Source organism: Budorcas taxicolor, chromosome 13 (assembly GCF_023091745.1).
Source record: "Budorcas taxicolor isolate Tak-1 chromosome 13, Takin1.1, whole genome shotgun sequence".
NCBI lineage: Eukaryota > Metazoa > Chordata > Mammalia > Artiodactyla > Bovidae > Budorcas > Budorcas taxicolor.
In genome coordinates, this window is record NC_068922.1 from 27,335,025 (window position 1) to 27,357,146 (window position 22,122).

Sequence of the window (22,122 nt, forward strand, 5' to 3'; positions counted from 1 at the left end):
CCAGCAAACAAAAGTCCAGGACCAGACGGCTTCACAGCTGAATTCTACCAAAAATTTAGAGAAGAGGTAACACCTATCCTACTCAAACTCTTCCAGAAAATTGCAGAAGAAGGTAAACTTCCAAACTCATTCTATGAGGCCACCATCACCCTAATACCAAAACCTGACAAAGATGCCACAAAAAAAGAAAACTACAGGCCAATATCACTGATGAACATAGATGCAAAACTCCTTAACAAAATTCTAGCAATCAGAATCCAACAACACATTAAAAAGATCATATATCATGACCAAGTAGGCTTTATCCCAGGGATGCAAGGATTCTTCAATATCCGCAAATAAATGGCTCAGAGGTTAAAGCGTCTGCCTCCAATGCGGGAGACCCGGGTTCGATCTCTGGGTTGGGAAGATCCCCTGGAGAAGGAAATGGTAACCCACACCAGTATTCTTGCATGGAGAATCCCATGGACGGAGAAGCCTGGTAGGCTACAGTCCACCAGGTCGCAAAGAGTCAGACACGACTGAGCAACTTCACCTTCAATACACCACATTAACAAATTGAAAAATAAAAGCCATATGATTATCTCAATAGATGCAGAGAAAGCCTTATTCAACATCCATTTATGATAAAAACTCTCCAGAAAGCAAGAATAGAAGGAATATATCTCAACATAATAAAAGCTATATATGACAAACCCACAGCAATCATTATCCTCAATGGTGAAAAATTGAGAGCATTTCCCCTAAAGTCAGGAACAACACAAGGGTGCCCACTTTCACCACTACTATTCAACATAGTTTTGGACGTTTTGGCCACAGCAATCAGAGCAGAAAAAGACATAAAAAGGAATCCAACTTGGAAAAGAAGAAGTAAAACTCTTACTGTTTGCAGATGACATGATCCTCTACATAGAAAACCCTAAAAACTCCACCAGAAAATTACTAGAGCTAATCAGTGAATATAGTAAAGTGGCAGGATGTAAAATCAACACACAGAAATCCCTTGCATTCCTATACACTAATAATGAGAAAATAGAGAAATTAAGGAAATTATTCCATTCACCGTTGCAATGAAAAGAATAAAATACATAAGAATATATCTACCTAAAGAAACTAAAGACCTATATATAGAAAACTATAAAACATTGGTGAAAGAAATCAAAGAGGACACTAATAGATGGAGAAATATATCGTGTTCGTGGATTGGCAGAATCAATATAGTGAAAATGAGTATACTACCCAAAGCAATCTATAGATTCAATGCAATCCCTATCAAGCTACCAACGGAATTTTTCACAGAGCTAGAACAAATAATTTCACAATTTGTATGGAAATACAAAAAACCTTGAATAGCCAAAGCAATTTTGAGAAAGAAGAATGGAACTGGAGGAATCAACCTGCTTGGCTTCGGGCTCTACTACAAAGCCACAGTCATCAAGACAGTACATACTGGCACAAAGACAGAAATACAGATCAACGGAACAAAATAGAAAGCCCAGAGATAAATCCACGCACCTATGGACACCTTATCTTTGACAAAGGAGGCAAGAATATACAATGGAGAAAAGACAATCTCTTTAACAAGTGGTGCTGCGAAAACTGGTCAACCACTTGTAAAAGAATGAAACTAGAACACTTTCTAACACCATCACAAAAATAAACTCAAAGTGGATTAAAGATCTAAATGTAAGACTAGAAACTATAAAACTTCTAGAGGAGAACATAGGCAAAACACTCCAGGCATAAATCACAGCAGGATCCTCTATGACCCACCTCCCAGAATACTGGAAATAAAAGCAAAAATAAACAAGTGGGACCTAATTAAAATTAAAAGCTTCTGCACAACAAAGGAAACTATAAGCAAGGTGAAAAGAAAGCCTTCAGAATGGGAGAAAATGATAGAAAATGAAGTAACTGATAAAGAATTAATCTCAAAAGTATACAAGCAACTCCTGCAGCTCAATTCCAGAAAAATAAACGACCCAATCAAAAAATGGGCCAAAGAACTAAACAGACATTTCTCCAAAGAAGACATACAGATGGCTAACAAACACATGAAAAAAATGCTCAACGTCACTCATTATCAGAGAAATGCAAATCAAAACCACAATGAGGTACCATTTCACGCCAGTCAGAATGGCTGCTATCCAAAAGTCTACAAGCAATAAATGCTGGAGAGGGTGTGGAGAAAAGGGAACCCTCTTCCCATGTTGGTGGGAATGCAAACTAGTGCAGCCACTATGGAGAACAGTGTGGAGATTCCTTAAAAAACTGGAAATAGAACTGCCATATGACCCAGCAATCCCACTGCTGGGCATACACACCGAGGAAACCAGAATTGAAAGAGACACATGTACCCCAGTGTTCATCACAGCACTAGATGTCCATCAGCAGATGAATGGATAAGAAAGCTGTGGTACATATACACAATGGAGTATTACTCAGCCATTAAAAAGAATACATTTGAATCAGTTCTAATGAGGTGGATGAAACTGGAGCCTATATTATAGAGTGAAGTAAGCCAGAAAGAAAAATACCAATACAGTATACTAACACATATATATGGAATTTAGAAAAATGGTAACAATAACCCTGTATGCAAGACAGCAAAAGAGACACAGATGTATAGAACAGTCTTATGGAGTCTGTGGGAGAGGGCAAGGGTGGGATGATTTGGGAGAATGGCATTGAAACATCTATAATACATGAAATGAATCGCCAGTCCAGGTTCGATGCATGATACAGGATGCTCGGAGCTGGTGCACGGGGATGACCCAGAGGGATATTATGGGGAGGGAGCTGGGAGGGGGGTTCAGGATGGGGAACACGTGTACACCTGTGGTGAATTCATGTTGATATATGGCAAAACCAATACAATATTGTAAAGTAATTACCCTCCAATTAAAACAAATAAATTTATATTTAAAAAAATAAAAATAAAAAAATGCATTTAGGATAATTTAATTCTATTTCTATGCTATTTTCCATCTGTGTCAATGTAAGTTTAATATGTAAATCATATTCTTATATACTTGCTATAGTTAACAAGTTACCTTGTTATGAGGCATTTAGATTATTTACAGCTATTTAGTATCCTAAATAACACTGAAGAAATGACCTATTACTCATTTAATCTGAATTCATTTGTGCATGATGATGTCGAGAATGTGGAATAAAACTGATATGCTTCAACTCTCAAATTTTCCTTTAGAGATGATCTTCAGTTTGAGTTAGAGGAAAGTCTTTTCCTGGTTGATTATGTAGAACTCACAAATTTCTTACTTATGTGTTTTATAAGACCCAAAGCAAGATGGAGTTGTGGCAAGTAAACATGTTTATTAAATGTGAAATCAGCCTGAAAGAAACATTTTCCTTATAATCAGGTAGGCTATCCTTGATTCTCTGTCTGAATATTAGGGGGGAAGATGGGGGGATGGGAATAAAACAAAATTTCAGAAGGAGAATGAGTTATTTGGCATATGTCTCCAAAAATTAACAAGTAGCAGAAAAGATAAATTCCTTTATTATAAAAATACTTGTTATGAATTTCTCTGTGACATTTTTGTTGTTTTTTAGTCTCTAAGTCATGTCTGACTCTTTGTAACCCCATGGACTGTAGTGCTCCAGGATTCCTTGTCCATCACCATCTCCTGGAGTTTGCTCAAACTTATGTCCGTTGAGTCAACAATGCCATCCAACCATCTCATTCTCTGTCATCCACTTCTTCTCCTGCCCTCAATCTTTCCGAGAATCAGGGTCTTTTCCAATGAGTTGGCTCTTCACATCAGGTGGCCCAAGTATTGGAGCTTCAGCTTCAGCATCAGTCCTTCAGGGTTGATTTCCTTTAGGATTGACTGGTTTGATCTCTTGCTGTCCAAGGGACTCTCAAGAGTCTTCTCCAACACACAACTCAAAAGCATCAATTTTTTGATGTTCAGCCTTCTTATGGTCCAAATCTCACATCCATGCATGACTACTGGAAAAAATATAGCTTTGACTATACAGACCAGAACTTTGTCAGCCAAGTGATGTCTGTGCTTTTTAATATACTGCCTAGGTTTGTCATAGGTTTTATTCAAAGGAGTTCAGTTCAGCTCACTTCAGTCGCTCAGTTGTGTCCGACTCTTTGCGACCCCATGAATCACAGCACACCAGGCCTCCCTGTCCATCACCATCTCCCGGAGTTCACTCAGGAGTTAGCATCTTATAATTTCATGGCTGCAGTCAGCATCTGCAATGATTTTGGAGCCCAAGAAAATAAAGTCTCTCACTGTTTCCATTGTTTCCCCATCTATTTACCATGAAGTGATGAGACTGGATGCCTGATCTTAGTTTTTGAAAGTTGAGTTTTAAGCCAGTTTTTTCCATTCTCCTCTTTCACCTTTATCAAAAGGACACTGCAGGTAAGGAATAGCACATTTCTTTATTTTTCTATTTCTAATCATATCTGATTTAAACACACCATTTCCAAAAGTGAGAGAGAAATTCTAAAATTCAATATTAGTTCATTTACACTTATAACTTAATTCTAAAGTTTACACATCACTCCTCCCCAAACTGGGAAAATTCCATTTTAAATCAGTCTTCATCTCTGGTATAGCTTTTGTTCCATATATTCATGGCCTCACAGTGGATCACTTGTCTTTACAATATTGTGCACTGTTTATGCTGGTCCAGGACCCCCCTAAGTCCTTTCCCACCCTTGTCTACAACAGAAAAAATAATAATAATAATAACATAGTCATAGAGTGGTTCTACTTTTTCAATCCACATTTTGAACTGAGAATTGTGGAATTTAAGCCAGTCATTTTCTTTTGTAGTGCTACAAAGGACTGGATTTCAGCAAAGAGATCCTTAGATAAATTAAAGTTATATAGAATCATTATTTGACCAAGTTGGAACTATTGAAGATGAAAATATTTACTTGGAGATGAGACTCTACCAGTTCACAGCATGCAGAAATGAATGCTGGTCATGACATCATCACCAGTTAGGCCGTGGTCACCAGTTAGGCAGAGCCCATTGAAGGAAAGACTCAGGGCCAAGTGACACGAAGAGTACATAATTTGAGCTGGTCATTCATGACTTCCTCTTGAATATGAAAGCAATCACCTAGCATTCAGAATTCAATTATGTATTTAGAGAAATTAAATACCACATATTTTCTTTCTTGCTAAATCCTTCTTTGCTTTTCTCTTGATATGGATGTGGCTCACTGCTTCTATTGAACATAGCACAAAACTTAGTTCAGCCCCTCTCCTGGCTTTCTTTATAAAAGTTGCAAATTGCAGAAATGAACAAATACCCTAGTTTTAGCTTACTTCCCAGGTCTTTTATTAAAAATCACAAATCCTTTTAACTTCCAAAAAAACATACAGGATGATATTTTTTATGTTTGCTATGTCTTCTACAAAGAAGAAAATACCTAGTGAATTGGATGTTAGAGCCAATTACCTAAAGGATTAAATCCCTTTTATTGAAATCTCTGTGCGTGTGGGTGGCATGGTAAATCCCTTAACAGACCTGACACCTACACCTTGGTCTAGAACATTTTTCCCTCCACCTGCCTCTTTGGCTTCTCTTTAGCAGGTGTGGGTGGTTTGTGGTTGAGTAAAAGTAAGAATGATCCGCAGGAGCCCCTCACATTTGACACTGAATCTGCCACTAGAATCACCCTTACATTATAAACTTGACTACCGACCAAAAGTTTCAGGGAGAGAATATTCCCATTTGCTTTGCTTGTAAGGGTTCCTAATAATAATAATAATAATAATGACCAGAAGCTTGATAAAACAAGAGTTAATTTTTCCATTTCCATTGGTATTCTAGTGTGTGTGCACAGGTAATGTAAGTTTGTGTTGCTTTATTAGTAATTGTCTTAACCAATGCGATGACTCTGTTGTGTTTCTTTGTTGATGATAAACATTACATCCATACAAATACATTGATACCCAGTAAGAATTCTAGGTTTTCAAGTTGGATTTAGGCTTTCTTTTTGAAACTTTGAATTAAAATTATATAATCTTTTCAATATATTAATCTTAAAACATTTAAGTACCATTAGTAAGAAAAGTAACAAAGTGTAAAACAAAGTGTCTTTATGAATCACAAATTTTTATTTTACTTTAATATTTCTTAAATTAAAAACAGTATTCCTCCCACATTGATTCATATTTTACTAAAAACTCATTTTTGAATGGACAATGGGAGGCCAGTCTTGAATAAGATATAACCTCTTTTCTCATCATTCTATTAGATATATCATGAAATAAACTTATGGGAAATGACTAATACATTTAAAAAGTAGTATTTATTCCATAAGCCATTTTATTATGTTTTAAGGTTTCAAAAAAAAGTTTTATTAAAATAAATAAATTTATATATTTTTTAAAAAGTTGTGAAGAGGGAACAGTTTACTTAATTTGTAATCCTGTATAGTATAATCTTTCATGCTTTTGTTGGCATTGATTCTTAAAACTATGTTTCTTTTTAACTTTATAAAATTTAACTTGAAGTGGTAAATACTTAAATAATATCTTCATTAAAATTAGTCAACAAAAATGGAAATGAGAAGTGTAACAAATTGAGAAAACTAGAAAAATAAGGCACCTTGAACACAATATGAGAAATTAAAGTTACACCCTACAAATAAAAACAATGACTTTGAGGTTGTTAAACTATTTTATAATATGCTGTAAGTGAGACATCCTCAGCATTTGCAAAGGTTTTAATCAGAATAGTAAACAGATAGCTATGATTATGAATATATTAAAAGAAAGAAAAACATTGAGTAAATGTACAATTGGCACTAGAATAATCAAGAGTTATGAAAAGAACACATACAGGAAAAAACAATGAAGGGAAAAAGGTGAACACATTGCATATTAAACTAAGTTCAACAGACTTTTTTATAAACAATAAAAATGAAAGTCATCAATGTATCTGAGTTCGGATTCATTTTTATTGCTTATGCTCAGTTCTGCTTCACACTCTGAGTCCTCAGGTATTTCTTCAGTTTTGGAAATGTTGATGCATAATGTAAAGTATGTTAGTGTATGTTAGTGTAGGATTGGCCAATTTTTCTTGCTTAAATATTCTCTGTGATCAGAAAGGAAACTCACCCAGGTAGACCCTTAGTAAACATGTTAAATGGATGAAAGTTTTCTTTTTTTTTTTTCTTTGTGAAATTGTTTTTACTTGTATTGGGCTACTGGAGATGGGTTGGGAAATATCTGCAGGGTATGCCCCAGCAGGGAAAGGTCCATTCTACTCTTCCTGGGATAATGTTTACAGCTTTTTCTTTTTCTTGAAGCTGCTGCTTTTGCTGGAATAAGCCTCTTTAGGTCCTGCTTGGAGAAGAATTTTCTCTTTTTCAGGGGGCGGGGGGAGACACGTCATTTCCTGACTCTCAGGGTTACTAACTGGTTCCTATTTAGGGAGACTTCCTCCTCTTGGGAAGACTTCCGCCGCCAGCTGTCTCATCAAGACCATTACAAACCAGCTCCTGACTGGAAAAAGATTTTTTTTTTCCCTTGGGTTTGGAGGAGGCAGATGGGTCTTCCATTCCATTCTCCTGAGGAGACTTCTGGGACTTTTGCTGTTACTTCTTTTTGGTGAACTTTCTGTTTAAATACACTTCTCCTTCATTCTCTCTGTCCTCCTTTTGAAGCTTCTATTGACTTCTGTTAAAAGCTGTCTTAAGGGCTTCCCTGATAGCTCAGATTGTAAAGAATCTGCCTGCAATGTAACAGATCCTGGTTCAATTCCTGGGTTAGCAAGATCTGCTGGAGAAGGGATAGGCTACCCACTCCAGTATTCTTGGGCTTCCCTTGTGGCTCAGCTGGTAAAGAATCTGCCTGCAATGTGGGAGACCTGGGTTCAATCCCTGCGTTGGGAAGATCCCCTGGAGAAGGGAAAGACCACCCACTCCAGTATTCTGGCCTGGAGAATTCCATGGATAGTCTATAGGATGGCAAAGAGTCAGACATGATTGAGAAACTTTCACAGAAGCTGTCTTAACTGGTCATTTTGATCTTTCAGTCTCTTTATCTGGATAAATTCCTTATTATTATCATTGAGTTTCCTAACTCTCTTCAATTGTATTTCTTCTTATTTTTATGCTTCTTTTCTTATATACTTTTGATTTCTAAAGCTGTTATTTATATATGACTGTATTTTGTTCTTTTTTATGTACTATTATTTCAAATTCCACTGCTCTTTTTCATGGGTTGCATTCTTTTAAAAAAAAAAAAATCTCATTGAGAATTCTTAACACACTCACTTTAAAGTCAAAATATATACTGCTGTAGTATATATTGGGCTTTCCTGGTGGCTCAGTTGGTAAAGAATCTGCCTACAATGGAGGAGACCCAGGTTTGATCCCTGTGTTGCCTGGAGAATCCCATGGACAGAAGAGTGTGGCAGGCTACAGTTCATGGGGTTGCACAGTGTGGGACATGACTGAACAACTAACACTTTCACTTTCATAATATTTTTAATCTCTATGGTGAATTCAACTGCAGAATGTTTGTATATATTAAGTATTTTATTACCTCTCACAGTTAATTTTCCTCACACATTTATAAATTTTTGCACACTCATCTTAAATGAGAAGTACTGTACTCATTCTTAGTCATAATGTCTCAAACAGAATTCATCATCTTTCTCCACTACCTCAACTCTCCACTACCGTATACAGTGTGAAGTTTCTCTTGGCTGTCTTTTGTGGATCCTTTAACCAGAGACCCTTGTCAAAAACAATGTATCATTGACTCTTCCAACTACTGCATCTCCTTTCCAACATACTGTCCAGCTATCAATTTTTAACATTTTGCCATTTCTGTTCATCTCTATACAACACCCTTGAGATCAGCCTTCTATAAGTAACCTCAAATTTCAGTCCACACTAGCTGTCAACACTGCTCAAATTGCTATTGCATTCCCAGAACATAAATTTACTTCCTATGCAAATTTGAGTTACATGAATTTTACATGCATACAAAATGCATACAAAATTTACAAGGAAAAGTCAGTTATATGCTTTTAACAAAAAAATTCAAACAGAGATAAAATGAGATGATGATATATATTAGGATAACATTTTTCCTCCAAAGCAATTTCCATTCCTTCTGGAACCCTCCTATACTGTTGGTGGGAATGTGAATTTGTGCATCTACTATGGAAAACAGTATAGACATTCCTCAAAAAATTAAGATAGTTGCCATATGATCCAACAATCCCACTCCTGGACAAATATCCAGACAAAAGTCTAATTCAAAAAGATACAAACATCCCTATGTTCATAGATGCACTATTCACAATAGCCAGGACATGTAAATAACCTAAATGTCCATCAACAGATGAACAGATAAAGAAGAGGTGGTACATGTATACAATGGAATACTACTTAGAGATAAAAAAGAATAAAATAATGCCATTTGCAGCTACATGGATGAGTCTAAAGATTATCATACTACGTGAAGTAAGAAAAACAAATACTACATGATATCACTTATATGTGAAATCTAAAAGTATGGCACAAACTTATCTATAAAACAGAAACAGATTCACAGACATGGATGGATTGGGAGTTTGGGATTAGCAGATGCATACTTTATATATAGGATGCATAAACAACATGGTCCTACATTCTAGCACATGGAACTGTATTCAATATCATGTGATATATCATAATGGAAAAGAATATGAAAAAGACTGCATGTATAGATATATACACACATATATATAACTGAATCACTTTATTGTATACAGCAGAAATCAATTATACTTCAATAAAATTTCTAAAAATATTCCCTCCTTCCTAGCCTGCTTCAGAGCTCTCCAATCACAAATCATGAATGAAAGTTTTAGTTCCTTTTCATCAGATCTCTCTATAAAACTTGCATTAAAGTTCAGTTTCACTGAGGCACATATCCCAAGATGAATTCAGAGTGTAAGAGACTTATTGGAGGAGGTGGGATTGGAGAAGATGAGAAAGTCTTCAGACTATGATGCCAGCCTTACACCTGACGAAAGGGAGAGGGAAGAAAGAGACATGGACTTCACACAAAATGACCCAAAATACGTGGACAGCAATAAACCATCAGTATTGTTTTATTTCCATAACAACGTTGATCAATTATCAGATTATCTTCCTGTGTTAAATTCATATTGCCTATATTGCCATGACATGCAATTACACAAGCTATGAAAAAGTTGGCTTAAAGCTCACCATTCAGAAAACGAAGATCATGGCATCTGGTCCCATCACTTCATGGCAAATAGATGGGGAAACAGTGGAAACAGTGTCAGACTTTATTTTGGGGGGCTCCAAAATCACTGCAGATGGTGACTGCAGTCATGAAATTAAAAGACACTTACTCCTTGGAAGAAAAGTTATGACCAACCTAGATAGCATATTCAAAAGCAGATATTGGTCCATGACTAAGGTCCATGACTAAAGCAGACTAAGGTCCATCTAGTCAAGGCTATGGTTTTTCCAGTGGTCATTTTGGATGTGAGAGTTGGACTGTGAAGAAAGCTGAGCGTCGAAGAATTGATGCTTTTGAACTGTGGTGTTGGAGAAGACTCTTGAGAGTCCCTTGGACTGCAAGGAGATCCAACCAGTCCATTCTGAAGGAGATCAGCCCTGGGATTTCTTTGGAAGGAATGATGCTAAAGCTGAAATTCCAGTACTTTGGCCACCTCATGCGAAGAGTTGACTCATTGAAAAGACTCTGATGTTGGGAGGGATTGAGGGCAGGAGGAGAAGGGGACAACAGAGGATGAGATGGCTGGATGGCATCACTGACTCAATGGACGTGAGTTTGAGTAAACTCCAGGAGTTGGTGATGGACAGGGAGGCCTGTGCTGTGATTCATGGGGTCGCAAAGAGTTGGACATGACTGAGCGACTGAACTGAACTGAAGTGATACACTCTTTCACTCTAAAGGAAGAATTTATACATGAAACAGGAAACTTGAACTAGAAAAACTATCCTCCAGTTACCTTTCAAACTCTAGATACCAAAACTCTATTGTGAAAAATGATTCAATAGTCCTATTTCACTTCACTCTTCATACAGACACATATGTGTGGAAGTGAAACTCTTAGCTGTATCTTGTGTTCTGACAGTAGCCTTCTGACTAGAGATTTCTACCTTTCAGAAAAACAAAGTCTTCAAACACCATGATTAACTCTTGCGTGGATGAACCAGAACCATGGCAAATGGAGACCAACTTTTGTGACTTAAGCAAGATGAAACTATTTCCTCTCTGTTTTTTGTTTGTTTGTCTGTTTTGTTTTTGGCTGCAATGACCAGTAGGTGGAATCTTAGTGACCTGACCAAAGACTGATCTGCATCCCATGCACTGGATGTGTGGAGTCTTAACCCCTAGACCGCTAGTGAAGTTCCAAAATCATTTTCTCTTTGATAATTCAGATGATGTATGTATTGCCTATTTCTGGGGGCTCTGTATGCAACGTAAGTCACCCCCAATACATTGGTATTATTTCAAATCAAATTGTATAATTTTGGCTTCCCAGGTGGTTCAGTAGGTAAAGAATATGCCTGCAATGCAGGAGACTGCCTGTAACGCAGGGGACCCCAGGTTCCATCCCCCCAGGTCGATAAGATCCCCTGGAGAAGGAAATGGCAACCCACTTCAATATTCTTACCTGGGAAATCCCATGGACAGAGGAGGGTACAGTCCATGGGGTCACAAAGAGTCAGACACAACTGAGCAACTAAACTACTGCTCTTTATTAGGATGAGATTTTATAATTCTCAAAGCATTTCTAGGAACATGTTCCTCAGAAGAACCCTGAATCAACCTTGTGAAATAGTCATAGGTGGGTTTATTATCCCCATTTTTCAATTGAGTAAGTGGAGTACAAGAGCTGTTCAATTTTTTGAGCTGGATTTGGTCTACTATTTGATGCAACCAAGCTTTGAGTCCTTGTACATTTCCCTATCAATTCTCCAAAGAATTTAATAATGATTATAACATGAAAAATGATTAATTTTTCTCTTTGCTTTAAAATAGAAAACAATGGGAATTACATGTAGTATGTCTGGAGTACCTACATATTATTTTGATGGGACAAAAACTTTCTCAGACCTCATTCCAAGAATTAAAGAAAAACAATTAAATTTTTTTAAAAAAATTACATTACAGTGCTTTGGGAGAGAAAAGAAAGAATGTTGCAGGATAGTATTTTCATATTTTACCTAATCAACCTACATTATAGGAGATATTTTAGACAATGGATAAAGTCTCTGTCTCTTACAGTCCAAAAACAGTGAGCCAAACCAGAATTTTTCAATGATATCTGAGGTAAATATTACTAAAGACAACTCCTTGGATATGAATTTTTTCTTGCCTAGTTTATTGAAAGTGTCTGCTTATAGTTTTCTACTGACCCTACCTATCACCTTTTAATTAAATAAGCTGATAAAATTTCATCTTAGTGCAGAATTTCCTTTGCTTGGGCCTTGCTGCTTTGTTCTGCTGCATATCACCTGTCTTGGTTTTCTATTGTATGGGTGTTTACACGGGGATGTGCTGTAACTCAAGAATAAGCAGAAGGTGCTTTCATTGTTATAAATCAAATTGGTTTAACCTGTGATTGGGGTAAAAGCAGCCCCAGCTTTCTGAAGACTATACTCCCTGCTGAAAATTGCTAGGTTGCTCTTTTTCTCTTTTTTTCCTGTCGCCTTAACTGGGTTTGGAGGCCTTTAGAAGTCCAGAGCATGACTACTTAGGCAACCACGGTTTTCTAGCGTGAATTAATAGGCCAAATGTATTGAGCAGAACTGACCTTTGCTTTTATATATAATGCCATCATAATTGATGTAAACTTCTTTATCTAGGTTGCAGGTATTAGATTACTTCCTAGTTCTTTATTGCAATCAGCAGGGTGTTAATTTGATTTTTTTTTTAACTCCTGAATTCTTTCATTCTCATTACTGGTTTCCTAATGAAAATCGATGGATAAAATAAATGAAACCTAAATATCATAATCCTAAAACCCCTACTATTTTAGAGTTCTATGGTCATTTGCTTTAGGCATTCATTGAACCATGTATGACTTGTAGAAAGATAATCAAGTTTTTTTTTTTCTTTTTGCAACTGGTATTGAGTACAAAATACAAAACAAATCACCAACTGTGTACATGCTCAGAGTAAGCATTCATTAAAAGACACACTATTTCTCAGAATGCTTCCCTAGTAAATTAGGCTTATGGAAAATATTTGTAACACAAAAAATATAAACAAAGTATAGAAATCTATTAAATTAGCTGAATAGTAGTTAGCATTTCTGACAAAAATTTGGGTGTATTATGAAACTGATTATTTTATGTTTAAATAAGTTTAATTTTTCCTATAATTTTCTTAGACAAATATTCTCAACAGCTTAACTTAAAAATTGGAGAACTGGAGGGGGAAGAATGCTATGAATAATTGCTTCCTGAGAAGCATGTTTACAAAGTTCTCTGTTTTCCTTTCTTCAAAATAAATGTCTTGGCTTCCCATTTCAATTCTGGTCATTAAAATTACCTAAAGTTTTCACTAGTAATATTATCAAAGTTCGAATGAAATTCAAGATAATAGAGATATCCTTAGCTGAAAAGAGTATGAGACTATGATTTTCAATCTTGCAGATTTAAAGGCAAGAAAAATTACCCTGGACAAACAGTAAAAGGAATATGATATCCATATATCCTATGTAATTCAGAGATCTTACTTTAAGTATATGAATACTTGCATGAAAGACATATTTACTGATCCAAAACTTTCTTTAAATTGATAAATGTTGGCAAACCAATATCCTTTAGTCAGCTGACTAATATCAGTTTTCACAAATATCAGATCAAGAAAATGAAAAGGTTAATAGTAATTGCACACTCAGTATGTGTGCACAAATAAGAGTGATCTTTAGTCCTTTTAAGATATGCCACTTTAACACACAAATAAGTTATTTTGAGTTTATATGAGAATTAACTAATACATTGCATTTGAAGGACATTTCAAAAAATATTTATTGATTACATTACTAAGGTTATAATAACTGCTAACATCAAACTTCTGTTATACACCACATACAGCTCCTTGGCCAAAATGAACAGAATTTTAGCTGTAGATTTATAACTAAGACTAGTCATTCAGGCCAGACATTAACCAACTGATTGATACCAGAGATGGAGTAGGAACAGCAACCCACTCCAGTATTCTTGCCTGGGAAATTCCATGGACAGAGGAGCCTGGCAGGCTACATTCCATGGACTCTCAAAGAGTTGGACATGACTGAGTGACTGAGCATAGTGTGTGCATATTCAGAAACGGGCTCCTTTCCCATTGCTTAATGCTATTCGGAAGTCATTAGACTTACAGACTCTATTATCAGAAAAGTCACACCCTACATTGCCAGAAATTCATTGTTAACAATCCTAGTTACCTAATGCTTAAATTTTTCTCATCAACAACTGCTTGCATTATTCCAAAGCTTATTCCTTTTGTTTCAGTCAGTTCAGTTCAGTTCACTCGCTCAGTCGTGGCAGACTCTTTGCAACCCCATGGACTGTAGCACGCCAGGCCACCCTGTCCATCTCCAACTCCCCGAGTTTACTCAAACTCATGTCCATTGAGTCAGTGATGCCATCCAACCATCTCATCCTCTGTCATCCCCTTCTCCTCTCACCTTCAATCTTTCCCAGCATCAGGGTCTTTTCAAATGAGTCAGTTCGTCCCATCAGGTGGTCAAAGTACTGGAGTTTCAGCTTCAGCATCAGTCCTTCCAATGAATATTCAGGACTGATGTCCTTTAGGATGGACTGGTTGGATCTCCTTGAGGTCCAAGGGACCCTCAAGAGTCTTCTCCAACACCACAGTTCAAAAGCATCAATTCTTCAGCGCCCAGCTTTCTTTATAGTCCAACTCTCACATCCATACATGACTACTGGAAAAAACACAGCTTTGACTAGACAGACTTTTGTTGGCAAACCAGGGGTGGCTAGGAGTTATTAGGGTGACCAAGGGACAGCTTACTGATCAGCTCTGTGGGACATCTAGATAAAGCACGACCCCCCAAACCATGCTGTCCACAGGCACCAGCCCTGGAAGTGGGCCTCGAACCCACAACGCCCAGAGCCAACCTCCAGGCCACACATGGCTCCACTGGGTCTTCAGGGCACTGCACCTCCAGGAGGAAGCAGCGGAGGCCCAGGAGCCCATAGTCCGCGTGCTCCTCCTCCCACCGTTTACCAGTCCTCCCCGGGATCTGGCTGGAGTGTGAATGCAACAGCGCCAAGAGGCAACAACTTCCCTGGGTCAAGCACAACGTGGGCGTTCTCACCGCAGGTCCGGACCGCAGCCCACACTGAGCCGACTCCAAGTTCAAACTTCCTCACTCCAGCTTCTTGCGTTGAACGACGCAGGGAATGAAACAGACTTGACATGGGATAACCCAGCTTCCTGCTCCGGACCTGGGCTAGGACTCTGGAATCCAGTATTTCGGGAGTGTGAGGCATAGCTGACACCGTCTGGGTCCCGGAAGTTCACCCACTCTGGCCGAGGGCTTGGACCACTAGCCAATAGGGCTTCCGGTTCCAATATGAGGCCTTGCCCCAGGTTTATGGAGAGGCGACAAACTTCATGTTGAGGTACGTTTTGACGACTGGCTGAGAAAGTCGTCTAAAAGGAATTTTGAGTTAAAGTTTTCAACACGGTGCACATGAAAACCTTTCTGCTGAGTCCTTCCAGGCATCTAATCTAAACAACTTTTATAACTTTTGAGTTATGTCTGTTGGAAATTTTCAGCTGTTCCTAACGGTAAAGTTTTGTTTTAAGTGGGAGGCAGATATTTTTGTCAATATTTTTGTTAATACATCTAACATATAGACATAATGTATGTCTAAAATGAAATGAGGTAATTTTAGAAAGAAGAGTATTATTTTTTTAAGTTCAAATTGATTCAAGTCTCTAATTGAAATTCATTTTTCAGTAGCTCTTGCTGACTAAAAATTGATTCTTTTTTTTTTTTTTTTGTCATTTTTGTCCAAGTTGGCCTCTTGAAGCTTTAGAGGATTACAAGAACTCAGTCTATTTGCCAAGTTATCTTTTAGTAAAATCATAGCCTTGTTTGGTCTTGAAATTGACCACACTCTAAAGCCCTCTAATTTTGAGATGGAAGAGAAGTGGAAAACTTGGTACAAATATGTATTTACCATTTTCAAGAACAAGTAATTGTGTTGATTAAACCAGTAATCTTTATTTCTGCCCATTTTGAGAGGCACATTGCTTTCTCACTTTTTTTTTTTTTTTTTTTTTGGTATTGATAAAGACGTGGAGAATGTACTCTTATTAGAAGTTGCCTAAGCTGATACCTTTTTCAGGAATTTTTAACCTGTGGTTCAAGTATCCTTCAGGGGGATGGATGGATTGATCATGGATGGGTTTTAGAAAATGGGGAAATTCCCTCAATTCTGTGGAAATTTCTTTGGTTTGTGTGTTAGGTATAATTTTTTCTGGGCAGAAGATCCATTGCTTTCACCAAAAAGACTTTATAGCCACCTAAAATTAAGAGTCTAGGTTTTTATGATACATAGGTTGTGAATGAAGGGTGAATTTGGAGATGGAAACTTTTGTAGTTTTGGGTAACAATTGAACGAGATGGCGGCCCTGTAAAATTTAAATCTACTCATTAAATTTTAGAAACCTTGAATTTTTTTAAACAAACTAATCTTCAGTCTCTTTTATTTCTGAATTCTACACAGTTAGGTCTAATTTGAATTAATATTTGTGAGTCAGTTTATGTATAACATGTTAAATTTATACATGAAGTAAACAAGACTTATTCTAATAGTATCTATGCATGAAATGTCAAGTAGAAAATTTTAGCAAATATTTTACTGATTCACACCCAAAAGCTTCTCTAATCAAAATAAAGCAATCAACGAAAACAACAAAATATTATCTGGCCCTAATTGAATATTCAGAAATTCAATATGAATTGGTTCTCTCTCCTCTTTCTACACATATGTGAATGTGTGCACACATGCCAACCATGCCTAGATTCCTAAATTTTTCTGTTGAAAAGCTTTTTATTATCCTTAAAGATTGATAACTGTCAAATGTAGACAAAGCAATAGATAGGGAGGTAGGACTTCCTGCCTGAGTCGGAAGGAGGACATGACTATGCCATCCAGCAGAGGAATTCAACATCAGATGGTATAATCACCTGTGAAGGACCCAGGGTAGAATTTAAATATTTAGAGGCCTTTTGTGTTGAATAGCAGACCTTGCCCACTTCTGTCACTCACAGCTCCCCAGTTTACTTCCAACCTTATCTGAAAGGATATCTTCCATTAACGCAAGAAGTGTAATTTACCATTTATTTAGCACTTGTTCTTTACACAGAGGCTTCCATTTAGAGCAACTGTTGGAGTTAAGATTTGGATCTGGTCCCTCAAATAGCCTGAATAGGAGGACCTCAGACAAGTAGATGCAAGATACTAGCAATTTATTTCATACCAACTTCCAAAATGATAACCTTTTGAACACTGTTCACCTCTGTCTGACTCAAACTGATGACCACCAGCTAAAAGGCAGGGGGTTATCTCTGAGCAATTTGTGTGGACTTCCATAAATTGTTCTCTGGGCCAATGCAATTGAAACCTCTTCTCCAGCTGAAAATTCTTCTCCGAGGACTTCCCTAGTGGTCCAGTGGTTAAGAAGCTGTGCTTCTGCTGCAGGGGCTCAGGTTCAATCTCTGGTTGGGGAACTAAGATCCCACGTACCACGGGATGTGGCCACAAAATATAAAAAGAAGAAAAAAATCATATCTAAAGTCATTTATCTTTGTTGGACTGGAAGGTAGGAGGGCTTTATCAAGGAACGTGCCCAAAGCCCAAGATGTGGGAGTTTAGAATCCAGTAAAAATTTAAAAGATTGAAAAGGTAATCTTGTGTCTTATAAAGGTAACCATGTGTGTTCCTTGCCCAATAAACTTTGAAGAACATCACTATAACTGTGACTAGAAAAAGCCTTTGGAAATGATCAAGTACAATGTATGCATGTGTGTCCATATTTATTAATCCTTACTTATATAAGTGAAAAGCTGTTTCTGCAAATGGGCTGAGGCTGAGGCTCCCATCCCAAAGGTGCTCTTCATGTTGATGAGGCCTGGACAGAACCACAATGATAATCTCAGAACCATCATGTAACCTCTTGACCTAGACCCAATATGAACATTTCCTTGACTTGACAAGCATCATTTTTATTGCAATAAAATCTTCCTGGTATAATAAATTTGAACATATATAGTTTTAGTTCTGTTTTTCTCACAGCTATGAGACTTTCGCTTCTATTTCATGAAAACTTTACATTTCCTCTCAGTGGTTCAAATTAGAAAAATTGAACTTAAAAAAAAAAGTGACACAGAAGAGAAAGTAAGGGATTCCTTCATTGCACTGTTTAGATAGCAGGAAGGAAGCAGGAGAAGTGCTTCCTTATGTTTGGTAGTGAGAATTGCTGAGAGGTAGGTCATTGGAAAGACAGAGCCTGAGTACCATTCTCTACATATTTTTATCATCTTCAGCACTGAGACCACGCAATCTTTTGCTTTGAGGAGGACTGAGAAACACCAACTAGATCTGTGGCAAGTTGAATAGGTGAAAGTGTTCTCCATAACACTAATCTAAAATGTCCTACATATTGGGGCTATCATGGAATTCCTGAATTTTGATAAAATAAGTACATTTAAAATTTCAGTTAAATATGTAATTCAATTTTAAATCACAGCATTTTGCTGTATGCATCATGATATTAAATGTTGCTGACTCAGTAAAGTAAATAAATAAGTATATAAATGTAGATTCCATTCAGTTCAGTCACTCAGTCATGTCCGACTCTTTGTGACCCCATGAACTGCAGTACGCCAGGCCTCCCTGTCCATCACCAACTCCCGGAGTCCACTCAAACCCATGTCCATTGTGTCGGTGATGCCATCCAACCATCTCATCCTCTGTCATCCCCTTCTCCTCCTGCCCTCAATCTTTCCCAGCATCGGGGTCTTTTCAAATGAGTCAGCTCTCCGCATCAGGTAGCCAAAGTATTGGAGTTTCAGCTTCAACAACAATCCTTCCAATGAACACCCAAGACTGACCTCCTTTAGGATGGACTGGTTGGATCTCCTTGCTATCCAAGGGACTCTCAAGAGTCTTCTCTAACACCACAGTTCAAAAGCATCAATTCTTTGGCACTCAGCTTTCTTTATAGTCTAACTGTCACATCCATACATGATTACTGGAAAAACCATAGCCTTGACTAGACAGACCTTGTAGGCAAAGTAATGTCTCTGCTTTTTAATATGCTGTCTACATTGGTCATAACTTATCTTCCAAGGAGCAAGTGTCTTTTAATTTCATGGCTACAGTCACCATCTACAGTGGTTTTGGAGCCCAAGAAAATAAAGTCTGTCACTATTTCCACTGTTTCCCCATCTATTTGCCATGAAGTGATGGGACCAGATGCCATGATCTTAGTTTTCTGGATGTTGAGTTTTAAGCAACTTTTTCACTCTCCTCTTTCACTTTCATCAAGAGGCTTTTTAGTTCTTCTTCACTTTCTGCCATAAGGATGGTGTCATCTGCATATCTGAGGTTATTGATGTTTCTTCTGGCAATAATTGTACCTATTTAAATATTACAAGAATATGAGAATTTTAAGTTATATGCTGAAGTCTGGAGTATTTCAATTCAATTTAATAAACATTTATTGAGGCTCCAGTAGGAGTCCTGCTCTAATGCAGTATTCCAGGTTTTAAGGATACAGTATGGTCCATGCTCACACACAAAAAAAGACATATAGGCAAATAAGGGGAAGAAGAACAGAATTTTGCTTCAGATAAAATAACAGCACAAATAAAGGAATGGAGGACTTTTCCAGGAGTCATTAAGATTAGAAAGGGCTTCTAGGTGTTAACAGGTCAGTTTGGGATGATAAGCAAGAATCTCTTGAATCAGGAGAAGACCTTTTGTGATAGAAAGCATACTGTGTGCAAAGGAATACTCACATAAGGTAACATATATATTTTTAAGGCAGTCAACTCATGGTAGATAAGTGGCAGATGATAAGGAACAAAAGTAGATTGAGTGGTTCATGAAAACCTGATATGTTTTCAATATGATTGTTTTTAAAATATGGCAATTTTTATAGAATGAACAAAGACTTCAATGGAAATATAAAATCTTCAATTACTGTTAGAACTTCTCAGTGGAATTACAACGTGTTCTTAATTAACTGAACTTGCTAGCAGCAATTCTCTGTGTGATAGTACTAGGTGAATGTTAAAGAGTGCAAAGAAATTGGGCAATGCATAAACAAAAGTAAGTTTATCATCAGAAAACCAGGAGTGAAGTGTCCTAGCCTTCCCATACCTATTTCATATTAAATATGGGATATGCTCAGCAGTGGCGACAGAACTGGAAAAGGTCAGTTTTCAACCAATTCCAAAGAAAGGCAATGCCAAAGAATGCTCAAGCTACTGCACTGTTGCACTTATCTCACACGCTAGCAAAGTAATGCTCAAAATTCTCCAAGCCAGGCTTCAACAGTATCTGAACTGTGAACTTCCAGATGTTCAAGCTGGATTTAGAAAAGGCATGGGAACCAGAGATCAAATTTCCAACATCTGCTGGATCATCGAAAAAGCAAGAGAGTTCCAGAAAAATATCTACTTCTGCTTTACTGACTATGCCAAAGCCTTTGACTGTGTGGATCACGACAAACTGTGGAAAATTCTTAAAGAGATGGAAATACCAGACCACCTTACCTGTCTCCTGAGAAATCTGTGTGCAGGTTAGGAAGCAACAGTTAGAACTGGACATGGAACAACAGACTGGTTCCAAATAGGAAAAGGAGTACGTCAAGGCTGTATATTGTCACCCCGCTTATTTAACTTATATGCAAAGTACATCATGCGAAACGCTGGGCTGGATGAAGCACAAGCTGGAATCAAGATTGCTGGAAGAAATATCAATCACCTCAGATATGCAGATGACACCACCCTTATGGCAGAAAGCGAAGAAGAACCAAAGAGCCTCTTGATGAAAGTGAAAGTGGAGAGTGAAAAAGTTGGCTTAAAACTCAACATCCAGAAAACTAAGATCATGGCATCTGGTCCCATCACTTCATGGCAAATAGATGAGGAAACAGTGGAAATAGTGACAGACTTTATTTTCCTGGGCTCCAAAACCACTGCAGATGGTGACTGCAGCCATGAAATTAAAAGATGCTTACTCCTTGGAAGAAAAGTTATGACCAACCTAGACAGCATATTAAAAAGTAGAGACATTGCTTTACCAACAAAGATCAGTCTAGTCAAAGCTTTGATTTCTCCAGTAGTCATGTATGGACGCAAGAGTTAGACTATAAAGAAAGCTGAGTGCCAAAGATTGATGCTTTTGAACTGTGGTGTTAGAGAAGACTCTTGAGAGTCCCTTGGATAGCAAGGAGATTGAACCAGTCCATCCTAAAGGAAATCAGCCCTGAATATTCATTGGAAGGACTGATGCTGAAGCTGAAACTCCAATCTTTTGGCCATCTGATGCGAAGAACTGATTCACTGGAAAAGACCCTGATGCTGGGAAAGATTGAAGGCGGGAGGAGAAGGAGACAACAATGGATGAGATGGTTGGATGGCATCACTGACTCAATGGACATGATTTGAGTAAACCCCGGAGTTGGTGATGGACAGGTGGCCTGGTGTGCTATAGTCCATGGAGTCACAAAGAGTCGGACACAACTGAGCGACTGAACTGAAACTGAACTGATGCTCTGATATCATAGCTTCCCAGATATTGCTTCACATATGTACAATGGGCTAATGATACCTGTTGTAGGGAATTCACATAACTCTAAAGGTTATTGCGAAGGTAAAATTGATCTGTGTGTAAAGTCATCTTAAAAATTCTAAGCAGGTTTATGATATTTTGTTCTACAGTCAAGGAGATTGTGGCCTAACAAATTATATGTTTATAAAAATTGGTCTGTACTAACAGCAAGGACCAACAATTAAAACCTGCACTTCATATTCTTATCCATGTCCTTTCCCTTTATTAAA